The sequence below is a fragment of the Nothoprocta perdicaria genome, unplaced genomic scaffold (genome assembly GCF_003342845.1).
Source record: "Nothoprocta perdicaria isolate Ctin4 unplaced genomic scaffold, notPer1 scaffold_8, whole genome shotgun sequence".
Classification (NCBI taxonomy): Eukaryota; Metazoa; Chordata; class Aves; order Tinamiformes; family Tinamidae; genus Nothoprocta; species Nothoprocta perdicaria.
The window spans coordinates 5,440,413-5,455,760 of NW_020456087.1; the positions used below are offsets into that span (position 1 = coordinate 5,440,413).

Sequence of the window (15,348 nt, forward strand, 5' to 3'; positions counted from 1 at the left end):
TGTTGAAGGAATGTAATAGCTAAAGTTGCTGGCAAAAGTAAAATATATTTTTTTTGTTGCTGTTTTTCATAGCAGCTGTTTTAAAAATGTTCCTGGAAAGTAGTTCCTTTTCTTTCTCTTGCTACATATATATAAACTAAATTAGCCCCCAATCTAAATTTATAATATAACGTAACTTGAGTTCAGACAGACTGATAAACTATTGTCAGATAAAAACATCTCATGTAATTTATTGTTAGATGTAGATTCCCAGGCTTTCAGATTAAAAGCATTCATAGTGTTGCGTAATGGTGTATATTGTTATTTTTCTCCAGAGTGTCAAGAGTATGTATTTGGCCTTTGAACATTAGTTGTAGTTCAGTTTTTTTTTTTTTTAAGCCTCCTGCACAAAGTAAGCTGTTCTACAGTTTATTGTGGTTTAGATATTCCAGTAAAGCGCTGATGGGCCTAGTTTTCAAACTTGTTAGTGGAGATTTGTTACTCATAACTCATTAACTAATTAATTTCTTATTTTGGTGGAGCTGGACTCTAAAGAGTATTTAAATGTTTTTTTTTAACTTTTGCTGCTCATTAAATCTCTAAAGTTCTTTTTTTGGAAAATAAATGTTATATATAGGGGTGTGTATGCGTATATATAAATATATATATATAATGTGCTTTATTACAAAAATTCTTCACCTAGGACTTCCTATTCAAGCCAAGGACTCTGCACACTACTTCTTGTTGTGCTACCTGTATCTGGCATCGTACTGGTAGGTAGCAGGTAGTAATAATGAATGCCAATATTAGAACTCTCTGCTTTTTTGRTAATCCTCATATCCTGAGCAAGGATAGTTCTCTGAAACAGCAGAGTATTTTTTTCTTGGAACCAAGTTAAACCTAGAAAGAAGCTTTTCAAAAGATGGTTCTGAAATGTTGCTTTTTGTGAAGATGTTGTTCAAGTCCAGGTAAAGCAGCTTGCATTTTGATGGTTCTTCATTGTCATCTCTTCATTTCCCACTTAACTTGTGCTTAGGAAGCTGCCACCTACTTTCCACCGAGCACTTGCTCCTTGACAGTGTGTGACCTGGCACAGGTCTGCAGCACTTGACCTGGCAGGGAGTTCTGGTCAATCTTCAGACCAAGTACAGCCAAGATTCTGACTTTATCAGGAGTCACCCAAAGTCTGTACTTGAATGGTAATGTCTCTGAGAAGGTCTGTTGAAGTAAGGATCAGGTAGACAGTTGTTCAACATAAAGAGCTTTGGAAACTTGGGGATTAGCTATAAAAAGGCAAAAATGCTAAACAAAGCTTGTTCTTTGGGCTAAATGGCTTTTAGAACCATGAATTTTACATGGGTCCTTACATCTGTCCCTTATGTGCTGAGTTAGTGCAGGGGTGTTAGTGCAGGGGCGTTCCTGTCAGCAGACATCAGTTTAGGGGAGGAGGAGCAGTGACACAGGGGTGCAGGTGCCATCCTCACCTGCCCCGTGAGCAGCAGGGTCGACTGCCTGGTGGCCTGGGCAGTTCTGACAACCGTTTTGCCAAAAGGCTGGTGAGGAGGAGGAGGTGCTGCATCTAGCTGTCATTTCTGTAGCTGCTGCAGGCATAGCAGCAAGACCACAGATTTTTTCTCCCCCCGTACAATCTCTTTTGGTAAAGAAAACCTTGATCTAGGAGAATATCAAAGATATTGAATTCCAGTTTTGAGGCCTTTAGGGTTTGGGCAACAATGTCATGGCCTGAGCCATTTGGAAAAATTTTGGCTGATTAATTTAGGTAACTTAGAACCCAGGATGCAGACTGATGTGAAATCCAATCTAAAGCACTCATCTCTTTTCAACAGTGTGTGGATAACCACAGATGGACTTTTTTTTGCCAGCTTAAAGTTCCAGTTTTGCTATATTTTATCACTTACTTAGTAAATGTCATTGGGGCCTGAGAGAATTATCAGTAGTGTAGAGGGTAAAACCCATGTCTCCTCAGTTTAAAATTAATGAGAGAGTGCACTGGTGGAGAGGGAGCAGTGAACCAGGATTCAGCAGTGAATGACATGGAGTGGATAGGAAGGAAAATGACAATAACAAGTTGATAGCTCTGCATTTTTCCAGCTATATTTTGTATGAATTGAAAGGATCCCCAGAATAGTATGAGTGAGTCAATGATGAAAATTATTCTTACTGCAAATGTAAAGAGCATGTGAAGAAAAAGCACTGCAGTAAAGCAAAATGCAAAAATAATTTCTTTGAGTGTGGATTTTAAATGCTTTTTGGTTGAGGAAGAGTACTCTACCATGAGATTGCTTAAAGTCATTTAACTTGCATTATGACGTTAGTTTTATGGAACAGGCAAAGGGTGAGATACTGTAATGGAAAATTATAACAAAGGTGGCCAGAAAGATGGTTAGAAATTAATATGTACATATTTAAACTGCTATCATATTTTTGTCTTTTTAATACCCATTGAAGAGTCTGAATACTGCTATCTTTTTTCTATCAACAGAGCTAAATGTGCCCAAAATACATATGTTAAATGTGAGTTATTGTGTTTTCCTGTTTCTGTAATAACTTGCATTTCTGCAACATACTCCACTTGAGAAATGCTGCTGATTTCGAAATTGATTTGTGTTTCATAATGTTCATGTGCTTGTTACCTAGTCTGCAGGTAACTGAAATATTGAGGCAGGATATTTACAGCTTACATTTCACAGAGGTAAACAATGCTGTGTTTAAACTACAAAGATGTGTTTGTACTTCTCAGTGCATAATTCCAAAATTCAGTAGTCTTACTAAGTGCCATTGCAATTATTAATTTATAGAATTTCATCACTTGCTAAAAATACTTCTTGTGGTTTGTTTTTTCCTTTTTTTTCTGTTACCTTAGCCTGAACAGCATATGGGAATTGTCAGTCCAGGCAGAAGTGTGTTATTTTACATATTAAAAAAAAAACAAAAAAAAACAAAAAAAACCCAAAGTACTGAGCCATCAGTGTTCTTCAGAGCCTTTGAATCTCTACAGAGCCAAGATGCTCTTCTTGCTTTCATAATCTAAAGTATAAAAATAAAAAGATTGAAACATTACACCACTGCACATAAGATCACAGATATCTATGAATATGATATGGTTTATTTAGAAAAGTCCAAATCTGCCAGTGAGATGCCCAAAAAAGGGGTACGACACTCACTGATAATAGTGACAGAGCTTTACAGCTCTAAGTTGTGCTTTGATAAGGTGATGAGACTGCACTTGGTTGGTGTGTATGTACAGTTGGCAACAGCAGCTCTGAGCACTTGAGATTATTTTTTTCCTTGAATCTTTAATAAAATCTTTATGTGAAAGCAGGGAAGGTCAAATGTAGAGCTTCACTGTGTCATTCAACTTAAGAAACCTACTTCAGGGCCAAAATAAACGGATGATGCACTCATCCTTTAAAGGAATTTATTTTGAAAAGTATCCACTGTGTTGTATTCTTTGTTTTGTATTCATTTTGCAATTTTTCAATTTTCAGGCAAATTTCATTCCAGGCTAAGTCCCCTGAAACCAGTGGAAACGTTGACACTGGATTTTTACTGAGCTTTTCCTTGTGGTGGTGCTGTTCAGAACAGCCTGTTACATAAGGTCTTTATATTATCATCATTAATTTCCTCAAATGCTAATAATCCCCATGAAAGTTCGTGTCCAGACAGAACTGCCTAAATGTCTCCTAATTGTGCTCTAACTTCGTAGAGATTAGAAGCTAAAGAGAGATTCAGAGAAGTTCTGTAGCCTGAAATGTGGGAAAAGGCGGAAATCTGAAATTTCGTGTCTGTTTGTCTTACCCCTCGGGTCCTGGCAGAGCTGGAATATTCCTGCTTTCCCCATGGGCAGTATATCCTTTGATTTAAGTGTTCCTGTAGGTTTTCAGGCAGGTATGGTTGAACAAATGTAAGCTTGATTCTTTTTTTTTTTTTGTTCCAGTTGAAACTGCAAAACCTGTTTTATTGCCTTTCTTACTTTAATGACTGTAGTAGGATCTATACAGATCCCTGTTGCTTTATTGGCTTGCATTAGCAGCTGATATGAAAAGGGATTATAGTCTCTGAAAGGAATTGACAACCGTAAGAAGGGCTGGGAAAGCCAGAAGAAAACAAAAATATTAGCCAGCATCATACTACTGAACTGGAAGGATTTGCAGTAAATGTATTTTAAGTATCTTTGAGGATTTAAAAAAAAAAAAAAAAAGAAAGAAAAAAGCCAACAACTGAGTGAATATATTTGCAGCAAACATTTCTTGGCCCGTTTCCTCAGCTGTCATGGTTATGATTGTGGAGCTACTGCTGTGGGAACAGACTGTGAGAGTGTTTCCTTTGCTCTCCTTCCAGCAGTCTCATCTCCAGCACAGATTACACAGGTATGTGTGTCTGGCATCTTTTGCATAAAATAAAACAAATGCAAAGCATGCAACTGTGTTTTTTTTCCGGGTTTATTCACTAAGTAGGAATAAATGGCAGAGAGCTCATGCTTTCAGAATGGCTGCCTTAGGGATAGAGATGTTCTTTCCTCCCTCCCTCCCTTCCCTGCCTCCTTTTGTCCCCTTACCTTGAACTTTCAAGGGAAATATTCTGAAGTTTAAAGATGTAAATTGTCTGTTTCTCTTAAGTGAAGTTCAGAACTTTGGGACTAAGTGCCATTCGACTTCCTTTTCTGAGGAAAAAAAGTGGAGATATAAGCATATTTTGAAGCATTTGTTAAACAGGAATTCTGGTGAGAGAGAGGGGAAAGCAGAAGGCACTGTTTTTCTGCCCTAATGAAGTTTTCTTTATTTGTATAAAGAAATACAAAATGAGGGGTATTGCAGACACATAACGCCCCTGTTCTAGTTTCTCTRTTCTTTATCACTAAGGAGTCCGTTCTTCCTTTCCAGCTGCTATAGGTCAGATTCAGAACGGGATGTAGGCAATGTTGTGCTGAACAGGCAGTGTCTAAAAGATACCCTGCCTTCCAGTCTGGAATTTGAAAATCAATATGAAGCGTATGATAGAGCCACAGCATACCTGGAATGGTGGGAGTAAATCACTTGCTGTTCCAGTAGTATTATCTTAGTTGCTACTTCACTAATTTCTATTAACTATTATTATTATTTTAATGTATTTTTATRTTATAATACTTAAGTGTATACATATGTGTGTGTATATATAAATATTTTAGTATGCTGAAATTATTAGTAGTGCTGTTAGTTCTTAACTATGTGTTCTATCTGGAGATGCCTTCCCCATCTGGAGGTACCTTCAGGCTCTTTGTCATGGCTTTGACAGGCACAGTGCCTTCTTAGACCGCTGAGGTTCAGAGACTGGTGTAGCAGTATAAGTAGAAATTAACAGTGTAAGTCAAAATTGGTAGGTTTATAGGCTGGGAAATAATAATACCGAATATGTTAAGCAGGAGGACTGTTAGAGAAAGCCCATGGGTTGTGTCTCAGCAACTAACTGCAGCCGTGATTAGACAGCTGTGTGGAGCTGAGGTTTAGAGCCAAAATGAATTTCTTGTGGTAGGTGCCAAGTCTTCGTCTAACTTAATGGGCTTAGTCTTGGGTTAGAGTAATAGCCTGGGAAGGAAACTGCTCAGCCAGGATATGGGAGTCGTGAGATGAATTATTTTCTCAGTTTAGCATTTAAGCCTGTATCTTTCAGTTTGCTCTCTGGTTCAGGAGGATGCCCTGAAAACACCAAGTCACTAGTTGGGGTAGTCTGGAGACCTACCACTGCCCTGCTCGCTCTGCATTCAAGGATGCAAGGTTCTTCAGGGCAGAACTGGATGTGTGAGGAGCCTGGCGAGTGCTACCCAGGAAATCCAGGGCCAACCTCAGACTTGAGCCTGCTGGGTGAATACCTCAGCTGCGGCCTTTACAGAGTCATTCTTGCTTCTATGACACTTGCTGCCTTTGCAGATGCCACTTTCTTTGCAGTACAGGGCCATTTACCTGGGTAGGTGCCGTTTTTCCACAAGGGAGTGTCTCGTTAATCTCAGGTGGACATCTGTTTGAAACTTGGCGCTTAACGGAGCTTCTAGCATTTGTGGTAAAAGAGCAATATTTATCTTTGGGTGTACGTCTTGGGTGTCCAGGTGGTTTTACTCTGCGTAATAGAAACATACCTTCATCTTAGATGATTAAATTTTTGAGTGCATCTTCTTCAAAGTTTAGGTTCAGTATGTTATCCTTATGTTAGGAATGTAGCCTGTACATAGGCAAAATTGTGCTGAAATTTAAATAATTAGAGAGCAGATAGTAGGTTTTTTATTTTTTTATTTTTAATTTTTTTTTAAATCCTCTTGGCCTGTGAATGCTGCTGGGTTGTATTGGCTATTGGGAAAGTAATGGTAAAGGTAGAGAAATTTTAAACTACAGAGAAAATTTTCTTAGTTGCCAGAAATGAATCAAAAATCAGAATTTAACGTGCCTTTTAGTTTTGTTTTTCTAATGAAGCAGGTCCTGTTAGGGCTAAAATTTTGAGGATACTGATAGTTTTACCAGTGATCATCACTTTGCTTGAGGACAGCAATAACAATTGCTTACTGGTGACAGCCAACATGTTTTTGAATATTGGCAAGCTGRCTTGGCAGCTTAGACTTTGTTGTGAAGAGTCGAATAAATAGCATTCTGACACCTAATGCTGAAAGCACAAGGTGTTTGTGGATGTGAGAGGGAGGAATTTGTCTACTGCTGTGTATCTTTGAGCCAGAGCTGCAATCCCTTTTGGGGAGGGGATTAGATCTTCAGAAGTATTTTTAGAGTTTTGTCTGAATAAAAAAGGGAGGTCATGAAAACTGATTTCTTAGACGTGGTGTTTCCCATCTTTCAGCTTTCCTACATAGTTTTGGTCATATCAAAAGTGGAAATAGGTTCCTCAGAATTATGTTCCCCATGTCTTGGTGGCAGGCATAGAGAATACTAGGGTAGCAGACAATGAGTAAAACTACACGTATTGTGTGTGTTCTGTTTATTTTCTGTAAATTAAGGTGCCTGCATAGATTATTTTGTTTTTTTAATGAGCAAACTTGTTCCCTGGCTGTTACAAGTAAAGAAGCTGAGTGGTCCCCCCCAACCATTCTCTGGTGTGGTGACGCATCTCTCTTGCCTCCACAAGACAACTGCAGGTACCAAGAATAATAGCACTTTTTGTACCAATATTCTTTGGAGAAAATGATTATTTCTCACATACCAAATGATTGACATAAATGTAAAGTAATTGCACTAAAGATACCAGAGATTAATGCCTTTTTTTTTTTTTTCTGTCAAAGACAAATCCCCCACTTTTCTCTACCACTTATCAGGTTGTAGTGATGGTTCTCCTTTGACAGTGTTTTTGATTCTCCTGCAACAGAATCTTTTAAAGGAAGAATGTCAGGCCAGCAGAATGGAGCCTTCGGAATGCATGTCTTCTATTATGCAATTAAAACTGTGCCCATTTTAAGTACTTTTTCTGTTAGATATGAACAGCTCTTCTGTACAAAAGTCCTGAAGTAAAAAATTGGAACTGGATCAAGATTTAGGAAGCAAGTGAAAATGTGGAGAATTGGTGGTACAGCCTCCCTTACTTGGCTGTAACCTCTAAATGTCCCTCAAATCCCTGCTGTTAGCATCTTCTGCAAGCAATATTAGTTAAGTTTAGAATACAAGTAAAATTTGAATTTATTATTTGAATTTATTATGTCAATAACCAAGGGTCCTGCTAAATGTAAATACATGGTTATGCAAGTACAGCAGTTACAGCAGTTTGGCAATCTGTATGTGGTGCTTTCATTGATAATCTGGTCTGTAATTCACAGTAAATGCATTTACTACTCTAGTGGTAAAACAGTAGCCCTTCCAATTGTAGGACTTAGGTGTGCAATTGCATAATGTGTCTGAGCTTTAAAATTTAATTAATACTCTTAAAAAAAAAAAAAGTGCGTTTCTTGCTCATTTTCTGTTCCACTCATTCTAAGGATAATCTCCATGTAGTTGAGGTTGCCCTTTGCCTTAAGGCCAGCTCATTTAACAAGAGCCCCTGTATCCAGTTCTGCTCACTCACACATGCTCACACTTGCAGGTTTTTTTCAGGCTGCCTCATCTCCTTGAATCATCCTCTTGARCTGAAACAATCTTTATTTTGTATAGCTTGGTTGTGACTTATTGCTTCTCTTTGATGTACTGATTGTTGTATTCTAGGTAGTGCAAGCAGGCTCTTGTCTAGTTTGTTAGCAGGGGTAGGCTAATTGGAAAGCAGTGACTGTGGAGGACGTGTTTAGGAATTTTAATCACGGGAAGTGTTTAAGATGTAGTTCTCCATATTTGTGAGAAACAGGCTTTTCTTAGTAGAAAAAAAAARGAGAGAGACTATATTATTGGAAATGAATGTTTCACCTCAAGACCACTTTCTCTGCAATCTGATAATATCTCGCTTGATGAAAAACAAGTGCTGCGTGGAGATTTACTTCTCTTTGACCTCAGCTTAGTGGTCTACATCTAATTGATTCTATTCCAGTTTTTACACTGCACTATTTATGGTAATATCAGAGGAATTTCTTCAAGCGTGTAAAAATCTATCATTCTATTCTCTGTGCTATCCTTTTTCCGTGGAGTTCATGACAGCTTTAGACCGGCCTTTAAACAAGTTCCATCTTCTGCACAGAATTACTCATTATACTTAAAAAGTGGATTTTTTGGGCCTTTTAATTTTTTTTTAATTAAGTACTAATTAAAAATCAATACCTCAGTTATAGGCACCAAGCAGAGTCKGTCAGTACCTACCAGGAAGTTATGGATTTCTTTGTAGCTGGCTATGTGTGAGGTGATGCTTTGAGACGTGACTTGCGCACAGTTAGGAGCTYTGCTTTGCATTGCCTAGATTAAGCCTTGTGCCTTGAACTGTACATAAACCTTCTACATCATTACAAAAATATTGACAAACACTTATGCAGAGGGTGAGCTTAACATCTTTCTTCCTTTTGATATTTGCAGTGTTTCCATCTGTTGTTACACTGCCAATCTGCACATACCATAAACSGTATATAAATTTTATGGACTTGAGTAGAGATGTTGTATTACTGCCTTAAAAATGTTCTGATGATGTTGGGTTTGATAGCTAAACAGTGCCAATGCTTTTGCATTATTAAAAGGGAGAATTCAAAGTGAATTTATGGTTTAGGTGGTATGGGTGCAACAGTTATATCAGCCCGATGATTAGATTAATTGGATGATTTGATGCTAGCCCGCTTTCTTCCAATCTGTTCAGATCTATGTTACTTTATTCTTTCTGCTTCATTTTACTCTTAAAGGACATGAGAAATTTGCCTAGCAGTGTGTTTTTTTTCTAGACATCAAAATTCAGATGCTGAAGAAAGTGAAACTCAGAAAAATCTGTGATAGAATGTGAATAAGAGCACAGTGTATTTCTGAAGAAAAGCTGCAGTAAATAATGAAGTGCAGGTTGTTTGTGGGTCAACGTAGACTGCAGCAGATCATTCTCAAGACGGACCCATCCTGCATAATGAAATTCTCAAACTGGCCTCTTTTTAGAGAACAGAACTTTGGGTGCCTGGGGAATTGGGATCTCAGCTCATGGAGGCTCTTAACAAATAGTCTCTAGTGGAAGATGTTTTCTTTTTCTTTTTTTCTTTTTTTCTGATGTCTGATAATGCTGATATCATCATTAGTTACACTGGGTATGCAGAGAACCTTTCCTTTTTAATAGTCCCTAGTGATTAGCCTCAAAAAAAATATTTCCAGCTGCCCCCACATCTGTAGGCCTGTTCTATTTAGGTTGGTAGGGCGCTGACTAAGCTTCCTGAGGAGGAGATGCTGGCATGTTACAGGCCTACACTAGATCTCTTGGCATATCTGTGTTTCCAAAAGGGACGGCTTCTACTCTTCCCGACGGAGAATAAGCACTTCTGTTGTCTTTTGGGGATGGTTTAATGTTGCTGATTGAACACGAATGCTGCACTTCATGCTTTTTTTGCCTTGACATTTTATAAAGATGCTTCGTGTGGTTGAACTGAACCAAGAGACCAACTTCCTTCCTAGTCACTGCCTTCCGTAAGTTTCTGCATCAGAAAGGAGAATTTCCTTCTGTTTATGGAAGTCTCTGGAGCAAATAACATTTTATGTTTCACTGCAATATCTCTCAAAATTTTGGCAAATGGGCTGTTCAGAAATACCTTGGTAAGAGTTGGAATTATTGCCCTGCGCCTGGTTTTGGTGTCAGATCACAAGTCTTTAGGGTTGTTACAGCATCTGAGACAAGTTAGTTGAAAGGGGCAGTGCTCTTTGTTCAGAAACTGTCCAGTTGTATTACGTGYTATGGAATATCTCCTCCTATGGGATGTTGAGTTATTTTAGCACCAAACAATGAGTTTCTGTGTGGACTGAGAGCAAATCATCTTCTGTGCCTGGGGAATGTCTGTTCTGAAGTTTGTCAGACACTTGTGAAAATACATTAAAAAAAAAAAAATCAAGTTGTCTCCATTAAAATATTTTATGTTTTATTTAACTGTTCCTAAAAGATCAGTTAGWTTGTAAAATAATTTATTTGCCCCATTGCCCATTTATGTTTAAACAGAATCCTAGGTAGTTTTTCAAGGAAATCCTTTTTTTAATACATTTCATCTTGTACTAACATATGTAAATATATGCAAACAGTTGTGTATATGCATATTATGTTAGCAGGTTTTCTAGTACTTCTTTGTTCACCTAATTAGCAGTATTAAATAATATGTATGTGTGCACACACATGTGTATATAGGAGCTCGTGGGGGGTGCAGCTGGGCTTGCACATGAGGCTGTCAGCAACGGAGCTCTTAGGGCTTGTCTCACTGTGGTGTGGGGAGCTGGGCTGSCTGCTGCCTGATCTGCACCTGCAGTGCTGCTTGATTGAAACTCGGCATGGATTCCTCTTAATAAGAACAAATAAATAATATCTTCTGCTATTTACCAAACACTAGGATTACTTCATCGCCACAAGCAGCAATGCCTCTCCTATGCTAATACTCTGTCATTGCTGCCTCATGCACGGAGAGCAGGGAGGCCTCATTCTCCAGGGGAACTGCACRTCTGCCTGTATGCTCCACCTCACCCCAAGCTTGCTGTTTGCAGCCCTTGCTCCAGAATGCATATCTGGTATTTTGATTATGAATTGTCACATAAACAGTGATTGGTTAAGGTAATCTATACAGAAGCATTCATGATGTTTCTGAGCAAGCAAAAATACACAGAAGCGTGTAGTACTTAATTACATGGCTTAATAAGTTAAATGTTTTTAAAMGAAGATGATGTCGAGGAAAATGCAGTTATTTCTATGGTTTGAAATGTTTTACATGCTATATGTATTAGGCAAAAGTACTAACATTCCTATATGTTCAAAGGTGCTGACAGATATCAGATGCTTCAAGGCAGGCTTGTGTAACTGCTCTCCCTTACTGCTTGCACAGGGACTGCTTCAGTGTAATGTGCTGTTCATCTGACTTCATTTATTTGTATGGAGCAATATTTACATACAGACACACTTCTTGGAACTGACTGAGAACACAAGGACTAGTGTGGTTTGGTAAATTGTTGTATATAAACAGGATTTGCATTCAAATGACTTTTATATCACAGCTTGATTGTGTGTCCCATTTAATAATTTGTAAAGAATGACAGTAGTAGATTTTTTAGAAAGCCACTCATCTGATTTCATGTTCCAGTTTTAAGTTGGATTAAAAATGGCTTTGCATGTCTTCTTTCTGTTTTGATTAAATTTAAKAACAAATCTGGAATGTTTTGCCTAGATATGTAATAGATACTTTTAAAGCAAATGGATATATCTTCCTAAATTGCACACTTTTTAATAAAAACTGTCATATTGTTTGTATATTCTTGTTGGTGGGGAGTGGCAGAGCCAATAGCCTTCACAGAGACCAACRTTTCCTTGCACAGCGGAGGAGAGTAAGAGGAGGTCTATGCAGAGCAATGCAGTGAGGCRCAGGGTTGCCCAGGCGGGGTCCGAGAAGGCGCGAGTGCCTGTGGGGCACTGCTCAGTCTGGGCAAAACCCCAGCTCAGGTACCTTGAGCAAGCGCAGCTCTGCCAGTGCGACTCCGTCAGTGTACGTCTGGCTTCATCGATGTTAAATCCATTCTCACCCAAATTTAGATGGGGGAAAGAACACAATAAAGTTACCTATATGTACGCTTGCGTCTTAAGGTATTCCCTGAGGTATGATTTACTTTATAGATTCTCCTTTATAATATACTGCTTTTTGACCACTTCTATTTGTTTTTCTAGCTTTATTTTTGTAGGTTTCATGGTGAATGTCCACGATTGTGTTACTACATCGAAAACCCCAAAAGAAAAAAGCTCATGTGATTCTTTTTTAAGATTATCAATATTTCTCTGGTCCAACTTGCCATCTGTCTTAGAGTAATTGCACTGACATAAATCAGAGGTGTGTGGAGAGTAGTTCTTGCATAGGTTTTCAACGCTTGCACAGCTGGATGGTTTCATTATTGTATATTCTGAAGTGCTGTGACAGGAACATGTCTTCCACCTACTCTGCCTAGTAGCAAACATGATCTCTGTTCCTGCCCAGACAGGRCATCTCCTCTATTTTCCTGTTGATTCAGATTTGTAAGAATGATAACTGAGCACAGTTCACTTGATAAATCCTGTTTGTTTCTTCAATCCATGAATTTGAATAAAGTATATGAAATAAATATATGAAATAAGGTGATTTTAGTGCTGTAAATTAAGTACAGTGTTATAATTTAATTGCACTGTGTTGGCAGTATCTTCCTGTTGCCTAGCAATAAGGTTTACCAGGGGCTTCATATTGCATTATTAACTTCTATTTTCAGATGTTTGTAACTTTGATACAAATCTTTACTCGTAGGACAGTCTAGAAATCTGTACTGAATGTTCTTTTGCTTGTTCTGGGGTCACTTTCCAAAGAAATTTGACAAGGAAAGCTCTAGTGGTCACTTCTCTATGMCCTCTTCCCACATTCTGCTATACTAGGATGAACTTTCAGATTAACTGTCCAAGTCATTGTTGCATGCATTTATTTGGTAGTAAGCTATTTATATAGGTGTTCTTTTAACTTAAAGTTTCCAGGTGGAGATATTTTGACCAAGGTAACCTCCTCTGCTTAGAAAGCAACCACTTTGTGCTTACATACTGAACAAAACGTCTAGGAAACAGTCTGAGCACTGGCTTTTGTATCTTCCCTTCACGTTTTGCATAGTGGCAGAACGTGTCTCAGCGCTTTATTTAGGGAACTGTGGTGCTCATCTGATGGAAGGATTGCATGGAGTTTGGTGAAGGTGACTGCAGTGCCTGAGCAGGTTGGAAGAGTAGAACCTGACATCTGATCCAAGTGCACAGAAAAGCTATAGTCCAGATCCTAGAAAGTCACCTGGTTTCTCAAAAGAAAGGAGACTATAAGATAAGGATCATCAAGTGTATGAGAAAATAGGCAGCTTTTAGCTACTAGAAAAATAGTCTATATATTTATCATTCCAGTCACCCTTGATGAGGGTTGGATCATGATTGTCTTTTTTTTTTTTTTTTTTAACTGAATGTCCAGGTTTCTTCAACAACTGTATTTTTTGACAGACAAAGTAAATGGAAACAATCAGTTTGATAGTATGATAGTAGTGCCATGATGCTCCTGTTTCAGGATGGCACCTTGCTACAAGACAGGGAAGCAAGTACCTTCTAGATTCACTATGAGGGTTTTTAAGGAGTATGATGCTGAACTCTCAAATTGGGACTTAAAAGGTGTCAAGACTGCTTCAAGAAAGGTGCACTGGGCAGGGAAAAGAACCATTTGAGGGAAAGAGCTTTTTAACTTGTAAGGTGTATATGTGTATGTTCAGTTGTGGAGTCTGTAAGGAACTTGGCCTTATGTCATCGAGTACTGTTACTCTTTACTGTGGCCATTTGTCTTTCAGTTTGTCACCTTTAGAATGATTTTTTTTTTTCCTTTGGGGCTGTATTTTCTTGTCATGATTGTAATTGCTAGTTGCTTAAGAAATCTGCAAGGCATATCATCACATTTTTGGTCATCTAGGTAAATGTTTAATATGAAAACCTGAAGTGAGGTACTTGGTTTCCTATGGTTAACCTAAGTCGTGTTTTCTGATTAGGCTTTGTTGGTCATCTAACTAACATCAGCTAACGTGAGGCCATTTACAGCTCCTGTAGCCTTTGTATAGGAAGTAAGGAAAGGAAGGTTTTTCCAAGCAATCAGAGTCCCTAATTTAGACATCTAAAGTTAGAAATTGTGACTAACTTTCCTTACCCCTCTTTTCCCACATGTGCTCTAAAATCTTCCATCTTCATCAATCAGCTCTGAAAGATGCTATTTCTCACTGGAGGGCTGCATTGTGTTAGTGGTTTTAAAGGCACTTGTGCTTCCTCAGAACATGATTATCCATGCAGGAGCAGAATGAAAATGAATGACTGTTCCCCTGATGGTCTGGCAAGTGGAGATAGGCAAAATCATCGGTTGTTTGTGCTATTAGGATGATACTGGTGGAATGTGGTAAAGAAAGTAAGTAAAATCCAGTCTTAGCTGGTCATCGTCCTGTATTAGAGCTGCTCATAGATGGTTGTCTTTTATGTCTGCTGTACAAATGCACCATATAATCACATTGTGTCTGTGTGACCTGAAAAGTAGGGGAAGTGGATTCTTATTTTTAATGGGGCTGTGATTTCTAAAGCTTTTATCCCAAGGAAATAAAAGACCCAATATCAAAATGAATGGCTAGCAAGAATATAATGGTTTTAGCCAGAAGCATGTCAGCATTGACTCAAGAATCTCCAGAGGCTTGGATAAACYCTTGGAAAATGTGGAGACCGCGGAGATCAGCTTTATGCTGTGTGGAGAAGKCCAAGAATCGTTTCCTTCCTATGGGGTAGGAGAGGCTACTCTACTAGGCAGCCTCCCCGCTGCGAGCTGCTGAAGAGAGTGTGGATTATGGTACAGGGACTTTATTTCGCCCTCCTGAAAATCCAGCATATAAATAATCCCAGCACTACCCAGGATTGAGCCTGGCAGCTGTGATTGGTCACTCTCATTGGATGCCTAGCAACCAATTTTATTGTGTGATGTTTTATGGCTATTTTAAGCCTACGTAATAATATAGGTGGTGATTTTTATTTAAGAGAGGGTTTTTTTTTTTGCAACACCTTTTTCTAACAAAAATTCAGTGTCTGAATAACTTCAATAACAAACCCATTTTCTGCATAGTATCAAGTTTCAAAGTAGTGATAAAATTGACTTAAAATAGATGGAAAGARTTCCTCAGCAGTATTTGTTACACAACAGACAATATTTGAACTTGAATTTGATTTAACACTTGCTGCTAACCT

The 15,348-nt window shown here is 38.4% G+C and overlaps 1 protein-coding gene across 1 annotated transcript in view; it reads left to right on the forward strand.

Moving 5' to 3' along the window:
- Positions 1 to 15,348, forward strand: part of NUBPL (nucleotide binding protein like) — a 72,055-nt gene that overhangs the window by 23,717 nt on the left and 32,990 nt on the right. The gene's annotated exons all lie outside the window — the stretch shown is intronic.